The sequence below is a fragment of the Pseudopodoces humilis genome, chromosome 8 (genome assembly GCF_049639895.1).
Source record: "Pseudopodoces humilis isolate 2021_Gansu_Grassland_sample_001 chromosome 8, ASM4963989v1, whole genome shotgun sequence".
Taxonomy (NCBI): Eukaryota; Metazoa; Chordata; class Aves; order Passeriformes; family Paridae; genus Pseudopodoces; species Pseudopodoces humilis.
In genome coordinates this window covers 29,098,130-29,104,343 of record NC_142207.1, presented here as the reverse complement: position 1 = coordinate 29,104,343, position 6,214 = coordinate 29,098,130, and positions in this window count along the sequence as shown.

The following is a 6,214-nucleotide window of genomic DNA, read 5'->3' as shown; positions in this document are numbered from 1 at the left end:
ATGAAGTAATAAAATCTAAGCTACCTGCTCCAATGAACATACCTAATTTCTTCTCTGTATAATATAGGTATTTTTCCCATGAGCACATTCCACATGCAAAATTTGGAACACTAGTGTACTTCATTGGGTTTATGTTTTCAATATTATTTAGTTTTACAAATCTTCAATTTTCACTTAATCCTCATTCAAGTAAATTTATTTTTTAACATGTAAAATAATTAAGATTTACTGATTAGTGAAGTTTGAATTGTTGTTTGTTTTTTATTTTTTTGCTTTTTATTTATTGTTTTTTAAAACTGATGCATACCCCTCATGGATGTGCAATTTTGGCTTTAAAGCATTGAGTTAAGAGTTTCCTGAAATTTTTGAGCACTTGTCTTTGAAGTATCATCACTTCTCTTTGAAACTTTCAAACCTGTTTCTGCCAGTCTGGGCTGTGCAGCCATTTCACCACAGAAACCCAGAAGCTGTGTCTGCGAGTCACTGCCACCCTTCCCAGCTTATTTCCTTCTGCAGCTTTTGTTTGGGATTATTTTATTCTGTCAGTGACTAACAGGCCCCCTTGGATTGTCATCCTTTATTGCCTATTCCTGACAGCTGCAAAAATACTGGCTTCCTTTTTTAATCATGAAATGAATTGTTGCAGGAATGGGGAATGCTACAGTTTCCTCCACATAACGTTCTTCAATCAGAAAATTGTAATTTCTCAGATGCGCTAGCACAATATGCTAGGAAACAGCTGCATAATTTAACTTAATTGTTAAGCAATACCTCATTATAGTTAGACAGTAAATTCAGCAGTTCACGTTTTTTGTGTGCCTCTCATCTTTTCAGTGCTCACATCATGTTCTCTTTTTCATCTGCCTTTCTTCTCCCAAAGGTGCTGGAAAAAAGCCATATTTGCAATAAAAATGAATTTAATCTTCTTTAAGAACCAGTTTAAATTCATGGTAGATGCTTAAGATCCAAATTGATAGGAAAGTAAGCTTTTCTAGATAACCCCAGAAAATCTGATAGCAGATACTCATCTATTTATTTTTTTTTAAACAAATAAAACCTTCATCCAAAATCCAAGAGCAAGTAATAATTTTGTTATGAAATACATCTTAACCTCTAAAGGCCTATGATAGCAATAAATATTATTCAGCAGAGTAGAGATGGAGAGCTTCAAAAAGAATACAATTCAATGCCAGCCCTGAGTACCTAATATACAACATCTTTTAAGACACTACAGGGCATGAAAGTATTTGCATTCCCCACTAGTTCATCTAAGAAAATGTAATTAATGGTATGAAATTGATAGGACAATGTTGGCAGGGTGACACTATCTCTTCTCCAGACATTCAGTAAATGTAATTCCTTCCTTCCTTCCTTCCTTCCTTCCTTCCTTCCTTCCTTCCTTCCTTCCTTCCTTCCGCCACTTCCTTCCTTCCGCCACTTCCTTCCTTCCGCCACTTCCTTCCTTCCGCCACTTCCTTCCTTCCGCCACTTCCTTCCTTCCGCCACTTCCTTCCTTCCGCCACTTCCTTCCTTCCGCCACTTCCTTCCTTCCTTCCGCCACTTCCTTCCTTCCGCCACTTCCTTCCGCCACTTCCTTCCGCCACTTCCTTCCGCCACTTCCTTCCGCCACTTCCTTCCTTCCTTCCTTCCGCCACTTCCTTCCTTCCTTCCTTCCCTCCTTCCCTCCTTCCCTCCTTCCCTCCTTCCCTCCTTCCCTCCTTCCCTCCTTCCCTCCTTCCCTCCTTCCCTCCTTCCCTCCTTCCCTCCTTCCCTCCTTCCCTCCTTCCCTCCTTCCCTCCTTCCCTCCTTCCCTCCTTCCCTCCTTCCCTCCTTCCCTCCTTCCCTTCTTCCCTCCTTCCCTCCTTCCCTCCCCTCCTTTTTCACCCTGAACCAGTTAATTTTAAATCTTCTTTACTTCCAAGGGTTTTTTTTTTCTTAATTAAGTACTTTCTGAGTGAATTTTGACGTATCAAATTACATTTAAGTTCAATGGCTAGACTTGGCTATTTGCATATTGTATTCACATTATATGTCTATGTGCTGATTCCCAACTCCCATGCAAGTTATTAATTTACTGGAATCCCTAGGTCAACAAATGAAAACATTCTATTCAGTTTCTATATTAGATATATTTTAAGTAACTGCTCCAAACATGCATCACTTTTATTGCTGTCATTGTCTAACCACATGATCAGGTGCCTCTAAAATATTTATATTTATACTGGAGCTGCCAGGTGTGTTACCAGTCCTGTAGCTCTGGACCAGAAGATTTCCTGTTTTCTGAATATGATTTGATACTGCCTTTCTCAATGAAAGACACAGCTTATTATGTTTTTAGTGGTTGTTCATTCCCTTCTTGTATTCTTACACAATACAATGTGAGAGAAGGAAAAGATTTTACCATGACAAAGCTGCAGCTCATCCTCTTGCCTCCTGGAATGGATTGTCTGGCCTCTCCAGTGCTGAAAACAGAGGACACAGCATCTTCATTTGTAAATGTACTTCCAGCTATGTAAAAAGCAGACAGAACTCATTTTGAGTAAGATCAGAACTGTAAATATTAAGAACAACCACTCACATTCCCTGCTGTAAGTTAGGACTATTATAGAGAAGCACTCAAGAGAGAGTAGGAAAACTTCAATGACCTTTCTTCTTGCCAGTTCTATGTACTATGAGCAATCAGTAATTAAAGGTGTTCTGTATCTGTAGCCAAACATTAAAAAAAAAATTAAAAAATTAAACCTTGAGCCTTTGTGGGAAGGTTTTGAGGTTTTGTTTCTTTATTATTTGATTTTGCTCCCTTCTTTGTTCACAGAAATTAGAATAAAATCACTTGGATGCAAGAAGCAATAACACCAGTAATCTGAAAGTGTTTAGTCAGACCACGTAATTACTGATACCAATCAATCATCCCTGTAGCTTCTGATCTAATTCCCCACACACTGAAATTCAGCTGGTTTCTAATAAACCTTTCATTACTAAAAAAAATAATAAAGCAAGGTTTTTGGCATATTTATAACCCTTTCACAATTAAATGTTGGGTTTGGTGGGGTTTTTTTTATGATTACTGCACACCTTAATACAGCCTGACTTCATTAGATGAGCTGAAGAAGTTCATAATGTTGTACATAGTTTTTCTCCTAAGCAACATCAGCATTCCCTGATTTCACTGATATCTATCCAGCTTGTTTCCCATATTGTGGATTAATACACAATCCTTGCTCTTTTTCCCTCTTGAAGAAAAAGGTCCTGATCACTAAACCTGGACTTTTTATAATCAGGATGTGGAAGTTCAAACATGTGAACCAAACATGGTGAAAATAACTAGCTGTGCATTAGTATGCAATTATACAATAAAATTTGCCTGCAGTTAGACTAAAGGGAGAGACTAATTGGCTTCCTAACATGGTCATCTAATTAGAGTAAGCAGAACTACAGTCATTACATTCCATTCTTAAGAAAGCCAGTTTTTGTTGAGAGTTACAGAAGAGCAGTAGAGAAACAAGCTTACCAATGTTTGCATAAGGGAAGGAATATTTCATGTCTAAATTAGGCAAGGGAAAGGAAAAGATAATAATTTTTCTGGTGATATTTAAGTGTATGGTTTATACCAACACTATTTCCTTGCTACAGCCAAAAAAACCCCAGTGTTTTATTTAGAACAGGTTTTAAAATAAGTGTAAACCTGGGAGAAGTGAACAACTGCTATGAAATATTGCCAATATACAAAAAAATAACTACACTGCCTGACTTTAAAGCGTCCACAGCAATAGAATTAATGTTTCCAATGTGCAATTAACCTCTGTGTTACAAACAGCACCTGACCTCAGTGGCAGGAGTTAAGAAAAGCACTCACTGTGGCAAAAGCAGTTTCTTGCACTCTGCTTCCAATCTGTTGCAACACACTCTGTGGCTGTAGGGACTTCCTCCATGTGCAGTTATATACTGCATATTCTATTGTTCCATTTTATACACATATCCTAATCACAGACTCCTTACATAGTCCATGTATTGGGAAGACTCTGATCATGTCATGGACCACTTTTTTTTTGCCTGTTCCAAGCAGCAAGGTGGTTTTGACCAAGTCAGAGTCCCATTAACAGGATTTCTTAGTGTGGTTCAGTATGTCTGAACATTATCTAACAAACCTGATTACGAGTTCCTAGTTAAAATTCAAGCTTTGGTGAAGAAATTACACATGTTTAATGTGGAGATGAATCAGGTCTGCTGATGAAAAGGTGTCAGAAAAGGACAATAACTTAGCAAATTGGAAAATGCCAAAGAAGGACAGCTATTTGTTCTTTAAACCAAATTTCCCTAGAAGAGTTTGTCAATCTGCTGTTGTAAAATATTTCCAAAAGGTTCTAATAAAATCTTTGGGTTTGCTTACAACGGAGAAAAAAAATCAGTCCTTCTATGGTCAGTGGAGCAGCTATGAAAACAACATAAAACAAAAAATAAATCCGAAATGCAAAACCTAAAAACAATTACCCAAACAAGTGTAACTTGCCTAATGTGCTAAAGTAAACAATAATTCCATTAGCATATTTTGCAGTTCTCTGATAGCCACCCATACTTATCCACAAGGAACTGAGTCTCTGTTCTGCATGAATTAACCTTCATCGTTATCTCTAAGAGTTTTTGAATGGCAAACACTGTAACAATGATTGAGATTAAAATGTTAGCCTGAAGTCAGATACCTGATACAATGGCTGAATCCCTAATTCACTTTTAAATTGCTTAAATAATGTTACATTCAAAATTTTCTGCATGAATGAAGATTAATTCAGCTAAGGAAGAAATGTTGCCATGTTTAATTCAATAGTTTTAAAATTTTAGTTATTAAAATATTCTAATTTAGCATTTCCTTTGGTCTTCTATTTGCTGCAGTTCGTTTTAAGATGCATCAATAGGCCATGATAAAGAGATTAAACAAAGCTGTAAAAATTCTGCCCAAACTGACTATTTGGGTTTACTACATAGCTTTTTACACAGACAACTATGACAAAAATAAATGACACCATTTGATAGCAGATTAACACAATCATGGCCTCCATTTCTACAGCAGTTAGATAGGTAGGTAACAACTAATAAAGAAGGTTTTTGAAGCCTAGTGGGTTTAATTCTCTCTGGCATTTAGACATATGCTGTTCCTTGAAAACTCCTAAAAGATACTTGATAAGAAAGTGCTGATCAAAAGTCTTGTAAATCATAATCTGAAAGCCTCAATTCTGAACAGTGATTCTTAAAAAATCACTTATTTTGAAACTATAGAATTTCTAAAATGCTCTAAAGTTCTTAAAATATTCTGAGTTTAATGAACTGTCAAGTGAACAGCTCAATGAAATAAAATAAATCAGCATCAATCTGATTTAATATATTTATTAAGGGAAAATTATAGGAAAACCCACACACTATGAGTAGAAACTTACGACTGTTACCACAGAACTTTTTTATTAGATAAATTCTTGAAAGTAAAGCATTCATATTCAGTAGGAGATTGTATAATTGGCAGAAATAGATTCTTCACTACGAATCAGGGAACCCTATGCTTTTATTTCTTCCACCATTTCATAAATCTTCATATGCATTAGAAAAGGTAACAGACCAGCTCTCCACCTCCCTGTTGCAGCCTGAGAAGTCCCAAGGGAGGCAGCAATCCAAACTGAGGAGGGTTTTAGGTAACAGGCTATCCCAAAATGGCTCAGGTAGGAAGGAGGAAAAGATTTCTGATAAAGTTCAAGAACTTACTTCCTCAGGTTCAAATTAAGATGTGATTTTAATCATTAATGTATCCTTGTTGCTCTGCCAGTCTGGATTCAGTGTTACAGCACTCCCAAGACAGTTCTTAGCTGAGCTTTTGGAATCTTCTACCAAACACAGTTTTTGAAGTTGGGAAATTACCAAGGGCATTTGGCAAGAAGGCTGCCACAGGCCAGCTTTTATCCCAGACACCTTTTGGTGAAAAGGAATACATTTATCCACCAGCACCAGGAAATTACCATTTGAACAGAGTATTTCGGGCCATTCAGAGCACTGGGTCATTTTCTTTCTGGACAGAGCTTTTTGAGTGCCACCTGTTAAAAGCACACTTCCATTTGGTGTTAGCTGGCACTCAGCATTCATTGTTCTTACAAAATTCTCCTATTTTTTTTTGACCGTGACACAAGAAGTAATTTGTGAGGGGACAAGGATTCATTGGGGCCTTCACCTT